A 17,208-nucleotide genomic window follows, 5' to 3' on the forward strand; every position below is an offset into this window, starting at 1 on the left:
CACAGGATGCCCGGGTGCAGGTGGAGGACTGTGTGCAGGTGGGAGGCGTGGCACAGGATGCCCGTGTGCAGGATGGTAGGATGGTGTGCAGTGGAGGGTTGGCACAGGATGCCCGTGTGCAGGTGGAGGATGTGTGCAGGTGGAGGAGGTGTGCACAGGATTGCACGGGTGCAAGGGATGCCTGTGTGCAGGGGGAGATGGTGTGCAGGTGAGAGGTGGCACAGGATGCCCGTGTGCAGGTGGAGGACTGTGTGCAGGAGGGAGGGGTGGCACAGGATGCCCGTGTGCAGGTGGAGGATGTGTGCAGGAGGGAGGGTGGCACAGGATGCCCGGTGTGCAGGTGGAGGATGTGTGCAGGTAGAGGATGTGTGCAGGTGGGAGGGTGGCACAGGAATGCCCGTGTGCAGGTGGAGGGAGTGTGCAGGTGGGAGGGTGGCACAGGATTGCCCGTGTGCAGGTGGAGGATTGTGTGCAGGGTGGAGGATGTGTGCAGGTGGGAGGGTGACACAGGATGCCCGTGTGCAGGTGGAGGATGTGTGCAGGTGGGAGGGTGACACAGGATGCCGTGTGCAGGTGGAGCATGTGTGCAGGTGGGAGGGTTGGCACAGGATGCCCGTGTGCAGGTGGAGGATGTGTGCAGGTGGGAGGGTGGCACAGGATGCCCCGTGTGCAGGTGGAGCATGTGTGCAGGTGGGAGGGTGACACAGGATGCCCGTGTGCAGGTGGAGGATGTGTGCAGGTGGAGGATGTGTGCAGAGTGGGAGGGTGGCACAGGGATGCCCGTGTGCAGGTGGAGGATGTGTGCACGGTGGCGAGGGTGTTTGGGTGCACAGGAGATGCCCGTGTGCAGGTGGAGGATGTTCGTGCAGGTGGGAGGGTGGACACAGGATGCCCGTGTGCCAGGTGGAGGATGTGTGCCAGGTGGGGAGGGTGGACACAGGAGGCCCAGTGTGCAGTGCTGGAGGATTGTGTGCCAGAACGGTGGAGAGGGTGACACAGGATGCCCGTGTGCAGGTGGAGGATGATGTGGCAGGGTGGAGGATGTGTGCAGGTGGAGGGCACAGGATGCCAGTGTGCAGGGGAGGCTTGTGTGCAGGCTGGAGGGTTGGCACAGGATGCCCGTGTGCAGGTTGGAGCAGGTGTGTGCCGAGGGGACGGTGGCACAGGATTGCCCTCGTGTGCAGGGTGGAGGATGTGTGCAGGTGGAGGATGTGTGCAGGTGGGAGGGTGGCACAGGATGCCCGATGTGCAGGTGGAGGATGTGTGCAGGTGGAGGATTTGTGCAGGTGGAGGATGTGTGCAGGTGGGAGGGTGGCACAGGATGCCCGTGTGCAGGTGGAGGATGTGTGCAGGTGGGAGGGTGGCACAGGATGCCCGTGTGCAGGTGGAGGATGTGTGCAGGTGGAGGGTGGACACAGGATGCCCGTGTGCAGGTGGAGGATGTGTGCAGGTGGGAGGGTGACACAGGATGCCCGTGTGCAGGTGGAGGATGTGTGCAGGTGGAGGATGTGTGCAGAGGGGAGGGTGGCACAGGATGCCCGTGTGCAGGTGGAGGATGTGTGCAGGTGGGAGGGTGGCACAGGATGCCCGTGTGCAGGTGGAGGATGTGTGCAGGTGGGAGGGTGGCACAGGATGCCCGTGTGCAGGGTGGAGGATGTGTGCAGGTGGGAGGGTGACACAGGATGCCCGTGTGCAGGTGGAGGATGTGTGCAGGTGGAGGATGTGTGCAGAGGGGGAGGGTGGCACAGGATGCCCGTGTGCAGGTGGAGGATGTGTGCAGGTGGAGGATGTGTGCAGGTGGGAGGGTGACACAGGATGCCCGTGTGCAGGTGGAGGATGTGTGCAGGTGGAGGATGTGTGCAGGTGGGAGGGTGGCACAGGATGCCCGTGTGCAGGTGGAGGATGTGTGCAGGTGGGAGGGTGGCACAGGATGCCCGTGTGCAGGTGGAGGATGTGTGCAGAGGGGAGGGTGGCACAGGATGCCCGTGTGCAGGTGGAGGATGTGTGCAGGTGGAGGATGTGTGCAGGTGGGAGGGTGGCACAGGATGCCCGTGTGCAGGTGGAGGATGTGTGCAGGTGGAGGATGTGTGCAGGTGGAGGATGTGTGCAGAGGGGAGGGTGGCACAGGATGCCCGTGTGCAGGTGGAGGATGTGTGCAGGTGGAGGATGTGTGCAGGTGGGAGGGTGGCACAGGATGCCCGTGTGCAGGTGGAGGATGTGTGCAGGTGGGAGGGTGGCACAGGATGCCCGTGTGCAGGTGGAGGATGTGTGCAGAGGGGAGGGTGGCACAGGATGCCCGTGTGCAGGTGGAGGATGTGTGCAGGTGGAGGATGTGTGCAGGTGGAGGATGTGTGCAGGTGGGAGGGTGGCACAGGATGCCCGTGTGCAGGTGGAGGATGTGTGCAGGGTGGAGGATGTGTGCAGGTGGGAGGGTTGGCACAGGAGCCCGGTGTTGCAGGTGGAGGATGTGTGCAGGTGGAGGATGTGTGCAGGTGGAGGATGTGTGCAGGTGGGAGGGTGCACAGGATGCCCGTGTGCAGGTGGAGGATGTGTGCAGGTGGGAGGATGTGTGCAGGTGGGAGGGTGACCTAGGTGGAGGGTTGGACCAGGTATGCCCGTGTGCAGGTGGAGGATGTGTGCAGGTGGGAGGGTGGACACAGGATGCCCGTGTGCAGGTGGAGGATGTGTGCAGGTGGGAGGGTTGACACAGGATGCCCCGTGTGCAGGTGGAGGATGTGTGCAGGTGGGAGGGGTGCACAGGATGCCCGTGTGCAGGTGGAGGATGTGTGCAGGTGGGAGGGTGACACAGGATGCCCGTGTGCAGGTGGAGGATGTGTGCAGGTGGGAGGGTGGCACAGGATGCCCGTGTGCAGGTGGAGGATGTGTGCAGGTGGGAGGGTGACACAGGATGCCCGTGTGCAGGTGGAGGGGGGGTGTGCAGAGGGGAGGGTGGCACAGGATTTGCCCAGTGGAAGAGCACAATGCCAGAGGGGCAGTGGGATTCCTCGTCCGCTTCTCCTCTCACTTCCTTCCCCCCCTGTCTCTCTTTCACTGCATCCGGATATAGGGAAAGAAACTCCCGCATTTCAGCTTTTCAGCCGAGCCATAAATAATTTCTTTGCTGCTAATTCTGGCAGGCGCTGGCTTGAGATCCTTTGACAGGACGGCGAGGTTCGCGCGTTGTGTGACCGCCCTTTCCTAATTCTCTCCCGCCGGGGTTATCGGCTTCGATGGTGTCCAGCATTGCCCCTTCCAGGCCACCTGCCCCCCCCTCCCTCCTCTTGTCTCTCCCCCGGCCCCCTCATCAATCGTTTTGCAACGTGTCCAGGAGGTACAGGACCCTTGCTACGGGGGTTAACCCCTCCCAGCCTAGTTCTCGCTAGGGATAACCAGGGATGCAAAGGGGATGCAGCACTGCCCATCACCTCCTGGCTGCTCCCTGCGGCCGAGTCCTCCCCCTTCCCCTTCCCCCCCCCCCCCTTTATTTTCTGCTGCTCTCCGACCGGCATGAAATATTCATGACCGCGGGCGGTCTCTCTCTCTCTCTCTCTCCTAATGCAGTCTGCCAGGGCATCAGACGCCTCTCAGTCCTGCCGGCCTTATCAGGACAGAGGAGACGGAGCGGGGAAAAATCTTCCCGGAAGGGAGAACCGCCATCCGCAGCTGTGCAAAAGGGGGGGGTGAGACCAGCCCTTTGCCGACTGCGTTTTCTGCGTCCCTTGGGGTTGTGGTCCGGGGAACGCCCGATGATGAAATTCTCGCGGGCGCATCCGGATGGAGGGGGCTCCGGCACCTCGGCGGGGGGAGGGGGAAGGTGCACGCGGTCGCACCGGCAACATTTCCGGTCGGCGTCCCAGCCAGCGGCCCGCGGTACCAGACGGATCCTCCCCCCCCACCCCCACCTGACACCCACATCTGCTGGCTTTGTTAAAGGCCACCCCAATCGAGGATGCATTGAGACTGGGGGGGGGGGGGGGGGATCGTGAGGTTGGGGGTGAAATCGTCCAGGCCGCTGGGGCCCCAGGAGAAGAACACCACGCTTGGGCTGGTCTTGGCAGGGGGCTTAGAGTAGTCGGGGTATCGATTAAGATAAGGGAAGACTTGCAGCTTGATATAACACACATATATATATATATATATTGTTTTATTTTTTTTTAATCGGTTTAGCTTTAATTGCATGGCGGGATTAATTATTCAGCGCTGCCGTTTTGCTCAGAGCCCCGGGTGTCTGTGTCTCCCTGCGTGGAGTTTCTCTGCTCGCAGCTTTCCTGGAAGAGAGAGACCAAGGGAGGAGATGTTTTCCTGCCAGGATCTTAATCCTACCGCCAGGGAAGAGACTTCCTGGTGCACCGGGCGGGAGCAGGGGGGAGGGCAGAGACCGGGAGGCTGGTGGCGTTAGAGAATCCCGGCATCGACAACCTCATTACAGCCCCCTCCCCCCCCACCCATTGGAATAACGTGTGTCTGGGACAGTCACGCGGGCCTACTGTACATTTTCTGCGTAAGACGAGCAATGGGAGAAAATCTTCAGTATCTTGGGGCCACAGACCACGTTTCATCCCTCGTTATACAGCTCCCCCCCCCCCTCCACCCCCAGCAGCCTCCAGTTCCTGCTGGCTCGTATGCCTTTGGCTCTTCTCCTCTCCCCGGGAATCGGTCGAGGGAAAAAGGCTTTCAGCAGCCCGGGAGCTTCTCTCTGCCTTAGTATAGTTGTGGGGGTCTATTACCACCCGCCTGGCCAGGATGAGGAAACAGACTGCAAGATGCCAGCAGAGATTAGCAAAATGGGCCACGCAATAATAATGTGAGACTTCAATTTCCCAAGCATTGACCGGATAAAGAAAGTTCGTTCTGTAGATGCCATCGATGACTGCTCCATGCAGAAAGCTGGTCATGGAACTGAGGAGAGGGGGGAACCCTATTAGATCTCAAGTGTCAGGCAGGACCTGGCGCAAGAGATAAAGGTTGGTGGAGCCGCTTGGCCACAGTAATCGTAATGTAATGCAATTTGGCTTAATCACTGGAGGGTGACTACTAAGAGGGAAAAGGACTGCACTAGCATTTAACTATAAAAAAAAAAAAAAAAGGGAGGCTATGATAAAATGAGGACATTCCTAAGAAAGACACCGAAAGGTGAAATCCAGAAGGTTAAAGACTTGCAGGAGGCGTGGACGCTGTTTAGAATTACCGTCCTCGAAGCCCAGACAAAATGTATTCCACGCATTTAGAAAGGCTGAAGGAGAAAACCAGACGACTGCCGGTGTGGTTTAATAGTGAGGTGAAACAGGCAATTAAAGCCCATAAAGGACATAATTCAAAAAAAATTCAGAGCAGATGGCAAATGAAGAAAGTTGGGACGAACATAAGCAGTGGCGAGTTAGCTTGCGTATTTCTTTTTTTTTTTTTTTTTTTAAATCTAAGAGGGAATTTGAAGACAAGTTTTCCACAGAGGTTAGAAACAAGTAATAAAAATGTTTTCAAGCCTGTGAGGGAAGCCAGTTGGGCCACTAGATGATCGAGGGGGTAAAAGGGGGGGGGGTGGTCAGGGAGAGGGCAAGGGAATGGTTGAAAAACTAAATTAATTCTTGGGGTCATATGCACACCAAAAACATTTGTGATGGTGATGACTCTGAGAGTTTGATGGAATTGCTGTGAAACTGGAGGGCGTAGTGATTCAGATTGACGGACTAAAGATTTATCAAATCGCCGGGACCGGATGGTATTCCTGCCAGAATTCTGAAGGAACTAAAAAAAAAAAATGAAATCACCAGACCTGCTTCTGGCGATTTGCAGCCTATCATTTAAAACAGCCACAGTACTAGAAGACTGGAGGGGTGACCAATGTGACACTAATTTTTTTTTGGAGGGGTGAACTGGGAAACCATAGACTGGTGAGCCTGACTTCGATGCTGGGCACAATGATTGAAATTATTCTTAAAAACAAAATGACTGACCACATTAATAGACATATTGGTTTAATGGGAGAGAGTCAACACGGCTTTTGGAAAGAGAACTCTTATCTTACCTAGATTTTTTTTTGAGGGTGTACGTAAACGTGCAGGTGAAGGTGAGCTGGTTGATGGGTAGTGTATTTGGATTTTCAGAAGGCGTTTGACAGAATCCCTCATGAGAGAAATTGAAAGCGAGCGAGGTAGCCAGATTTGCAGATGACACAAAATTGTTGTAAATCCTTAAAATGACAACGGATTGTGAGGGACTGCAGGAGGGAGCCCCGTGGGACCGGGAGTCTGGGATCCTGTAAAGGATCTGGGATCCTTTACGGGATTGGGGTGAGATCCTTTACAGGATCTCACCTCAATCCTTCAGATCTAATTATTTACAATCCATCCCCCACCCTCCTGACCCCCTCCCCCCAAAAAACTTGGCTAAAGTCCCTGGTGTTCCAGTGGGGGTCCCGGGAGTGATCTCCCACTCTCGGGCCATCAGCTGCCAGTAAACAAAATGGCACCAGTGGCCCTTTGCCCTTACCATGTGACAGGGGCTATCGGTGCCATTGGCCGGCCCCGTCACATGGTAGGAGCAATGGACGGCCGGTGCCATCTTAAAAAAAATAAAAATGGCATGGGCCATCCATTGCTCCTACCATGTGACAGGTGCTGGCCAATGGCACTGATAGCCCCTGACACATGGTAAGAGTATAGGGCCATCAGCGCCATTTTGATTAGTGGCAGCCAGCCCGAGAGGGGGACATCGCTCCTGGGACCCCCGCTGGACCACCAGGGACTTTAGGCAAGTTTTGGGTGGGTCAGGAGGGTGGGGGATTGTAAATAATTAGATCTGAAGGATTGGGGTGAGTTTGGGGTTGGTTTTTTTTTCTGTGTGCCTTTTCTCCCTTCCCAAAAAAAAACAATAAGAAAACCATACAAAATTTCGTGGGGTTTTCCTATTGTTTTGGGGGACCCCCCGATACATGACGAATTAGGAAATATCGTACGATATTTTAATTCGTCAAAAACAAACGATGCACATCCCTACTTGTGACCCAGACTGGCCATTGTCAGAGACAGGATGAGAGGGGCTCGAAGGACCCTGGTCTGATCCGGCCTGGCAACGTCTCGTGTTCTTACGACCTCTGGTTTAGCAGAAGGCGGTGGTGGTGGTGCTGGTGGTGTGGAGGGCTTCCGCTCGCTATGAATATAAAAGGTCGCCTGGTGGTATGACCAGAAATAGGCAAGGGATGGATGTGCGGCTCTCCTCTTTTGCAGCTTCTGCCACCCATAAGCGCACACACAAGAACGTTTTGTGGTGCTGGAGACATTGTGCCCTGCAAAGGGTAGACGTGTGGGGGTCCATGTACGGTGTAGAGGGGGGGGGGGAACGTAGCTGGGGCACGTGTTTTACCGAGAGGTGCGTTCCAGCAAAACTGCGGGGTGCGCTTGAATCTATGGGCGCAGGCGCGCCACCGGTGGCGGCGCACGCACGCAGCTGTCACCCACGGGGATCATCTTCGCCCCCAGTGACATTCATCACTAGAGAGACCCTTCAAGTTGGGGACAGGGCGCTGCGAAGGCCAGGCCGTCGTGAGCTTTAATCGATTCGGCCTTACCAACCTGCTTTCTCTCTGTGGCAGTCGACGCGCGCCTTCTTGCATTGATTTCCTGTCGTCTGGGATTAACTCTGTCCATTTCCCACTGGTGTCACGGACCTTGGACAAAAGCCCTTACAGGCTGTGGGAGGGTTTGGGGAGAAAAATGAGAGAATCCTTACCTTTTGAAGGGCCTGAGGGACCTGGAAGAGAGAGCAGGGTGATCTCATCTAGCTAAAGGTGGACATCATTCCAATCCTGTGATCAGTCGCCCCCACCCACTCGCAGCTCCTGCCAGTGACCCTCAGTCTCGACCTGCAGTGCCCCACTGCTTTTCCAGTACCGTGATCCACCACCTCGCAGCTCTACTGATGCACCTCGCTCCTGCCTTGCGACACCCCCTGCTGTTCCAGCATTGGCAGCCTCTCCTCACCCCCCTCTCCTCCTCACCACCCCCCCCCCTCCCCACGTGCCGCTCACAGCTCTGCTAAAAACACCCTCACCTGTCCCCTGCGGCCCCCCCCCCCCCCCCTGCTCTTCCCGCCCTGGGTGGCTCTTCCGGCAGACACCGACAGGCTGAGCCGTGCATGGTGCGTGGACCACCCTAAGCGGTGCGGCTTAGCCCGAGACCCCCTGACCTCACTCACCGTACAACACGAATTAGCTTTTAAACCGCGGCCCCGAGAGGTGAAGAGAGCTGAGAGCATCGATTTCCCCTACACCTGCTCCCGCTCATTAAATTCTGACCTCCGTGCCATTTCCAATTCGGAGAGACTGGAAACGCGGGCCGGGGACTGTGGGCTGAGCAGGGCAGGCTACAGAAACCACTCTCGGGGTGCCGCGTCGCTTGATGCTAGGGCAGAGGTGTAGTCTGCGTGCTTAGGTTCCAAGGGGGTAGGGAGGTCATATTGGTGGGGAGGGGGGAGGAGGGCTGATTCAGCACCTAAAGCATTTTTTTTGGGGGGGGGGGGAGAGGGAGGGAGAACTCTGCCCCTCCATCCTCCTCCCCCCCCCCCCAATACTTCTCCCAAGCTATGCCTAGGGGTAGGCTGACCGAGTCTGTTCCCCCGCTGCATTCTGGGAGATGTAGTTCATATTTCTCTCCGAGAAACGCAGGACATTTTGAATATTTCCACGCAAGCAGCGGGGACAGAACCAGCGCCGGCCCGGCTTCTCCTAGAAAGGCGCAGTTTGCAATGCTTCGTCCTCCCTGCAGGAAAAAGCCCAAACGCGAGAGGAAGCGTTCCTTTTCGTTCGGCTAAAGCCGTCAGGCCCATGTGCTCTGACTTTTCGCTTTGTTCTTCCTCCTTGGAGAGGATCCGGCAAAATTAGGGTTAACCTCTTCTCCCTGTCCCCCGTCCCCCCCCCCACCCATGGCTGCAGGTCAGTCATTTTGTTTGAAGAAATTTGTCGTGTCCCGAGTTTTTGTTGGAAATATTCCATGCCCTGCCTCTTCTGGAAGGGAAAAGTAATGTTCTCAAGTCACGCAAGGTCACGCAAAGCAAAACAAAAAACAAAAAAACCCCAGCTTGCGGGAAGCGCCGTCACGGCTGGCGTGCGCGTCCATCCAGCCCTTGATGTTTGAAGTTCTGGGAAGGGGGGCGGGGAGGGAGCCACTGGGCTTGGGGGGGGGGGGGGGGGGGAGGGCAGGATAAGAGGTGGAGGAGGAGAGAAAGAGCTCATTAACTGCCTCTCAGTGAGTCAGCTGTAGCTCCGCATCCATAGGGGAGGGGGGGGGCCTTAATTCTCAGGTCCCCCAGACCTGTCCTGGTGACACCCGCCCCCCCCCCCCCACACACACACAGTCAGCCAGGCAGGGTTTTCATGCATCGTCCACCCTGAAGGTGTCTGAGATTAATTCTCACGTTTTTGGATGCGTAATAGGCGAGCTGTCGCGGGCCTGTTCACCGTGGAGGAGACCCGGGGGGGGGGGGGGGGGGGAACTCCCCACCCCCTGCCGAAGCCTGTTGGGTGGGAGATCAAGTGTTCCCCACCCTGGCAACAGGGAGGACCCTCCACGTCCTAATGGCCATGGAGTGGCTCTCGTCTAATTGGGTTTCGAGGTCCATTTCATCCCTTTCCTCCTCCTTCCTTCCTCTCCCGACCCCCCCCCCCTCCCCCTCTCCACCGTCCCATCCTCTTTCCGCTCTCGTCAGCGGAGCTGCGGCGGGCGGCGAGAGTAGGGAAGGTGCCGATTAGAAAATCAACATCTCCGTCCCCTGTTTTTTTCACACTTTTCAATGAGAAACGGAGGGCGACAGGAGGAGGTCATTTCCCCTCTCTTAGCTCTCAGTTGTCTGTCTCTCCCTCCCCTGCATGGAATTCTTCTGACTGATAATGGATGGTGGGGAGAGGTGGGGGGGGGGGGGGCGGTGAGATCGGGAGCTTCAGCCGATAGAGAGAGAGAGTGAGGAATGTGCGTTTCCGCTATTTTCCCCTGGCGCCGCCAGCGTGCGCAGCCCCTGTGGCAGATAAATGGCACTGCCCCGGAGGGGGTGCCTGCCCTGGAGAGCTTACAGCATATGCTTGAGCGGCAACAGACTCTGAAAAGTCCTTAATGGGATGGTGGTGGGATTGGAACCCAAGCCTTTGAATCTGTCTGGCTCTGTGTCCCAGCCAGCTTAAGATGACACCATCCCTCCTTATTGCTCTATGCTGTGCTTCCCTTCTCTCTCTCTCTATTCCCTCCTTGCCCCCCCCCCCTCCCCTTCTCTCCACACTCCTCCCGCCATCCACAGTTGAACCCCCCCTAATCTCAATGTCCTCCTGTGATTTCTCTGAGCTGGGGAATACCGGGCAGCGGGGAATTGCAGCTGATACATTTTATCGGGCTAACCTAATGCTGGTGAGCAGCTTTCTCAGGTTAGACTCCCTTCACTGATTCAGCGCAAGATGACAGGGAGAAATAATGCTCTTATCTGTGCAATAAATACTATGACCCACATCTGCGAAAAGAGATTTTCCCATTCTGTGCCCATGTACTGGAATCCTTAATGAGTAGCAGGGTGGGTGCTGCAGGGCAGGAGTGAGGTGCATTGGCAGAGCTGTGTGTGAGGGTCTCAGTACTGGAATAGCAGGAGGTGCTGCAGGGCAGGAGTGAGGTGCATGGGCAGAGCTGTGTGTGAGGGTCTCAGTACTGGAATAGCAGGAGGTGCTGCAGGGCAGGAGTGAGGTGCATTGGCAGAGCTGTGTGTGAGGGTCTCAGTATTGGAATAGCAGGAGGTGCTGCAGGGCAGGAGTGAGGTGCATTGGCAGAGCTGTGTGTGTGTGAGGGTCTCAGTACTGGAATAGCAGGAGGTGCTGCAGGGCAGGAGTGAGGAGCATTGGCAGAGCTGTGTGTGAGGTCTCAGTACTGGAATAGCAGGAGGTGCTGCAGGGCAGGAGTGAGGAGCATTGGCAGAGCTGTGTGTGAGGGTCTCAGTACTGGAATAGCAGGAGGTGCTGCAGGGCAGGAGTGAGGTGCATTGGCAGAGCTGTGTGTGAAGGTCTCAGTACTGGAATAGCAGGGGGTGCTGCAGGGCAGGAGTGAGGTACATTGGCAGAGCTGTGTGTGAGGGTCTCAGTACTGGAATAGCAGGAGGTGCTGCAGGGCAGGAGTGAGGTGCATTGGCAGAGCTGTGTGTGAGGGTCTCAGTACTGGAATAGCAGGGGGTGCTGCAGGGCAGGAGTGAGGTGCATTGGCAGAGCTGTGTGTGAGGGTCTCAGTACTGGAATAGCAGGGGTGCTGCAGGGCAGGAGTGAGGTGCATTGGCAGAGCTGTGTGTGAGGGTCTCAGTACTGGAATAGCAGGAGGTGCTGCAGGGCAGGAGTGAGGTGCATTGGCAGAGCTGTGTGTGAGGGTCTCAGTACTGGAATAGCAGGAGGTGCTGCAGGGCAGGAGTGAGGTGCATTGGTAGAGCTGTGTGAGGGTCTCAGTACTGGAATAGCAGGGGGTGCTGCAGGGCAGGAGTGAGGTGCATTGGCAGAGCTGTGTGTGAGGGTCTCAGTACTGGAATAGCAGGGGGTGCTGCAGGGCAGGAGTGAGGTGCATTGGTAGAGCCTGTGTGTGAGGGTCTCAGTACTGGAATAGCAGGAGGTGCTGCAGGGCAGGAGTGAGGTGCATTGGTAGAGCTGTGTGTGAGGGTCTCAGTACTGGAATAGCAGGAGGTGCTGCAGGGCAGGAGTGAGGTGCATTGGTAGAGCTGTGTGTGAGGGTCTCAGTACTGGAATAGCAGGAGGTGCTGCAGGGCAGGAGTGAGGTGCATTGGCAGAGCTGTGTGTGAGGGTCTCAGTACTGGAATAGCAGGAGGTGCTGCAGGGCAGGAGTGAGGTGCATTGACAGAGCTGTGTGTGAGGGTCTCAGTACTGGAATAGCAGGGGGTGCTGCAGGGCAGGAGTGAGGTGCATTGGTAGAGCTGTGTGTGAGGGTCTCAGTACTGGAATAGCAGGAGGTGCTGCAGGGCAGGAGTGAGGTGCATTGGCAGAGCTGTGTGTGAGGGTCTCAGTACTGGAATGGGAGGGGGTGCTGCAGGGTAGGAGTGAGGGCCCATTTCAGGCAGTGGGCAGTGGTTATCCCTGTATCCCCTGTCCTTTTCTCAGGGCTGACATCTCCATTTCCCACTGCAGATTGCTGTAAAGTGTAATAGATCCACCCCTGAGTTTGCTAATGGATTCTTTTGAACTGCATTTTCTGTTTTTCGAAATGTCCCTCTTCCCGTCTCCTCTGCGGCAGCTTGCATTACCCCTCCAGCATTGTCATCATCCTTTGTGATTCGGCAAGAAGGGGGGAGTGTCAGAGGCACCTCATCCCGAGGGGGGGGGGGGGGGTGTGTGCTCTCAAACCCTGCCGGCTTCTCTATGTCAGAGCTGTGGGACTTGGGCGTGCAATGGTGGCACCACCCACAGGCGCCCATGTTCGTGCCCCCATGCTGCTCTCTGACCTGTTTATGTGGCACATTCAGCTGGCAGAAGTGGCAGCAGTGGTGGGAACAGGAAGATCAAATTCTTGAGTTGTGTTATGTTTCTGTCCAAATAGAAAAAAACATCTCTTACCCATCCCTCATCCCCTCCCACAACCAATTTTTCAGTACACTCCATCCCATGCCCTCCAGCACCCTCCCACCTCTCTACTCATCCCCCCCCCCCCCCTTCTATGTCTGAGCAACTGTTCTTTGGGACAGAGGAGGATTAGGATGGGGGATTGCAAGACAAAACTTGATCAAGGGAGATAGAGAGGTGAGCGTCCTGGATTCATACTGTGTGGTCACTGCATGGTGCTGTTGGGTTAGAAATGGGCATGAATGCTGAGGAAAGGAGAGGGATGTTCCCTGGGAGAGCAGGAGAGGCTCTGGACAGTCTGTGAGGGGGTTGTAGACATGGTGGGGGGAGAAAAAAAAGGACCCAGAGACTCCGGTTGATGAAAGAAGGCTGTGGAGGGGGTGGAACATCATCTAATTGACCCACTAAGCGGCAGTCCAACTCCTTCTTAATTTAATTTTTTTTTTTCAGTGGGCTTGATGCTCAAGGTTTATTCCACCACCCTCCCACCCCCACCTCTGCTGCATTTTTATTTGTATTATTTTGGAGAGTCATTGACCGTTAGCTGATGTAGGGCGGTGTGTGTGATGAAGCAAGGGGGGGGGGAGGCAGGGAGGGAGAGAGATCAGGATGGAGGACTGTGAGCGACAGGAAAGATCCTCGGGGGCGGAGCCTCCCAGAACTCCCCATCGAGCGATTTCAGGAGGTGCCGAGGGAGAGGGAGCTGCTCTCGCTGAGGCATGGGTTTCTGAACTGCTTCCAAAGTTTCATTTTTGAATTGCATGGAATTTATTTTTTTATTTTTTTTCTTTTTAGCTGAATGAAAATTTTGTTTTTATTTTTAACCGGAAGTTTGTTTTGGAAACCGAGCTGAATATTCACTTTTGAACTGAACCGAGAAACTGTTCCCTCCCCGTACAGAAGTTCATTTTTTTCTACAGACATTGCAAAGCAGTGCATCTGTTGGGAAAGGAGGTTGAGAGCACCCCTGGCCATGACGCACGGCTGGGACTCCCCCCACGCTGTGGGGCGACGGTTGTTTTGTTCCTCACTCAGATCCTGAGAACTAGGGGTGCTCCTTTGTCATTGTGGACTTCCAGCTCCAGTAGCTGCCAGGCTGCGCTCTGGGGGTGTGTGGGGTGTGTGTGTGTGTGTGTGTGTGTGACTGGCCTTACAGGACAGACTTCGCCGGGATCCACAGGCAAGGGAACAATTTTATAAAAACAACGTTCATAGCCCCGCTGTGTCTCCTACAAGTCCGTCTCCCAGCAACAGATGCAAGCAACTGGGGTGGGTTTCAAGGTCCAGCTGTTCCCTTAGGCCAGGGTCACAGCTGTTCCAGACACAGTTATGCCCTTTTTTTTGGGGGGGGGGGCCACCGGTGGCCTTCTCATAGCCACAGATATTAGCTGTGATGCGAATTCTTTAGAGAGTGAATGGAAATTGGTGGAATGACAGGCAGAGAGGGTGTGGGACAGACCACAGCCAGCTGTTTCCCCTGACACTGAGAGAGGGGGGAGAGAGCAGTCCTGACCCCACCCAAAACTCTTAAACTTCAATCCCAGTCCTAGTCATAAGTCCGACCCTAACCCCCAACCTTTACTCCTGTTTCCCATTGCCAATCCTAACCCTTAACCCCCTCCCCCCTCAGTAGGTCATGCCATGGTCAATGCGTCTACAAGGGTTGCTCGCTCCGCCCCACCGCTCTCCAGAACGGTGCCTGGCACTTAAAGCCCAAAGTGTTAGCAAAGAGGGTTATTAAACAATTTATCTGACACTTAAAACTAAAGCAAATCATTTATTTAATTGCCTGAGGAGATATTAGTGTTCTAAATTTTTTTTATTTTTTTTAATGCTTCCTTGACGCTGCTGCTCCCGCCACCATGAATCCCTCTGTAAGCACTTAAAACACGTGAGGGCTAGCGAGAGAGAGAGAGAGGTCCGGTGGGGGGGGGGGGGCAGGCAAACCATTGCACAACCCGCAGCAAGAGACCCGTGAGAGAGGAGACTCAAGTGCCTGATCCTGTGCACCCCAGAGGGGAGAGGGGAGAGGTCTGATAAGGAGACACTGAGATACCTCAAAGGTATAAAACGGTGCACAAGATGAGGATCTTTCTTTTTTTACCGGAGGATGCTAAGTTCTAGAAGAGGAGGGCCATGGTATCGGAGCCAGGAGAGGTTGGACTCGGGGAATCTTTCCTTGCAGGAAGGCACGGGCGGCGAGTGAGGTAACCGGGGATGGGCTATACTCAAAGTTACCCGGATCAAGTGAAATAAATAAATCAGCCTTAACTGGGGAAAGCTAATTCCCCCCCCCACCCCCCTGGAATGTCCCATCACCACCTTTATTATTATTATTTTTTTTTTTAAATCCAGCTACATTTTATGCAGGCAGTGATTTATCCAGACAGAATTAAACTCTGTGTGTGTGTGTGTGTGTGTATGTGTGTTTGTTTTAAATTAGTTTTGTCTGGGTAATTCTTGAAGTTGCCCAGAAAAATCTTTTGAACATGAACCTCTATTTATTTATTTTTATTTATTAAAGGCTTTTATATACCGACTTTCTTGATACAAATCAAATCAACTCGGTTTACATCGAACTAATCAGTAACTGTAACCAATCAATGAGACGTTTTAAAAGGAGCATAAAGTTACATTATAACAAGGAAGCCTTAACTGGGAGTAGGAAAAAAAGAGTGGGAGAAGGAAGAAAGTACTATATACAATGGAGTATGGGAGGGAGGCAAGGAGCCGACCTCATAATAACTTATAAGCACTTTTTAGCATTTGTTTATTTACATAGGTGGTGGAACAATTCTTAGTCAGGTTGGCTAGTGGCAGGGAAGGCTCGGCAAAACAGCCAGGTCTTAAGTTTCTTTTTAAAAGTTAGTAGGCAAGTTTCCTGCCTGAGGTCAGGAGGCATGGCGTTCCAGATGGAGGGGCCTGTGATAGAGAATGTCCTGTCTCTGATGTATGAGTGGTGTACAATTTTGATAGGAGGAACATATAAGGATCCCTTGTATGCATCCCTTAATGGTCTGGCCGTCGAGTGCAGTTTGAGAGGGTGTAGCAGGTCAAGAGGGGTCTGATGGTGAATATTTTTATGGATAATTGTGAGTGATTTGTGGAGAATCCTGAAGTTTACTGGGAGCCAGTGAAGATCTTTTAGAATCTTCATCTTCATAGAAGATCTAAAAGATCTTCTATGAAGATCTTTTAGATCTTCATAGAAACCTCTAGGTTTCTATGAAGCTGAAAGGAGGTAGCCTCAGGAGTAACATGAGGGGATCTTTTTTCATAGAGGGGGGGTGGGGGTGGTGGGTGCGTGGCTACTTGGAATGAGCACCGACGATCCCTGTGAGCCAAGCAGTGACGAGAAAGGCAGAGATCAGCTGCAACGGGATGAGAAACCGGGCAGAGTGCCCGTCTGTCCTCCCGTTCACCTGCCACTCCGAGACCTAGAAACAAGACCCAATGTAAAAAAAAAAACCAAACAAAACGGACGAACAACAACAACAACAAAAAATTCAGCGGTGTGAAGAAACAGGAAGTGATGTGCTGGAACTGTTTACCTTATGTAAAATGGACACGGACAAGAGGAGCGATCATGCTTCGCGGGTGTTGGGAATCTACACTCCTCTTCTCCTAGATTCTCCTCTCCCCCCCCCCCAAATATATCCTGCCTCTGTCCCCTGCTACAGAATTATCCATCCTCGTTCATGTGGTTCCCCCCGAGGCCGAACCCCCCCCCAGCATTTATCCCTAATAATAATGATCTCTGTTCTCAAACTCCAGGGTACCCTCCAGCTCTCCCCGCTGATGGAGGTGTTGGTGTGGGGGGGAACGTGGAACCGGGACTGAATCCGTTTTATAGCCTTAAAACACTCCAAGGAGGGAGAATTCTGAAACCCAGCAGCTGGAACCATTAAAGAAAAAAAAAATACCCTACCCTCCGGTACCAGAAAAAGCTTTGGGGGGCGTTGTTAGTCTGTAACAACCAAAACGGCAAAGAGGCTGCTGGCAACCTTACACACCCCCAACTGATTTACGGAGGCGTGAACTTTCAAAAGACCAGCAAAGCTTTCCTTACCATAACTCCACTGCAAACGAGAGCAATAAAAGTCATTACTGGGGCCACTTCGTGTCGCGGCGTTTGCTTTATACGTGTATATATAGATTTACTTTAAATGTATGTCAGTGGTTGGAAGGTTTTGTTTTTTTTCAAGCCCTTTCTGGCATACCGAACCCCATGGTTATGAATTTAAGGAAACAGGAAGGTAGGGTCATAGAAAATAATAATCATTAAAAAAAAAAAAAGCTGAGGTTGATATTTTGGACAACCTGGAGATTGCTGCTACTGTAAAGGCAACTTGAAATCAGATGAGATATTTGCGCAGAAGGATTTCCCTGCACTAATGTTACTATTTTCAGTCTTTTATTTATTTATTTATTTATTTATTTATTTAGCATTTTTCTATACCGACTTTCCAATAACAAAATTATTGATCAATTCGGTTTACATTTTAAACAATAACAACAGTGACAAGTTTTAATGATGTTCTGGTCACTTTTTGTTGGTCTGTTCTGTTGTTCGCATACGAATTTCAAACTTTGGCATGGAAGCTTGGTGCTTTTTGTTTGTTTGT

Source organism: Rhinatrema bivittatum, unplaced genomic scaffold, assembly GCF_901001135.1.
Source record: "Rhinatrema bivittatum unplaced genomic scaffold, aRhiBiv1.1, whole genome shotgun sequence".
NCBI classification, from domain to species: Eukaryota; Metazoa; Chordata; class Amphibia; order Gymnophiona; family Rhinatrematidae; genus Rhinatrema; species Rhinatrema bivittatum.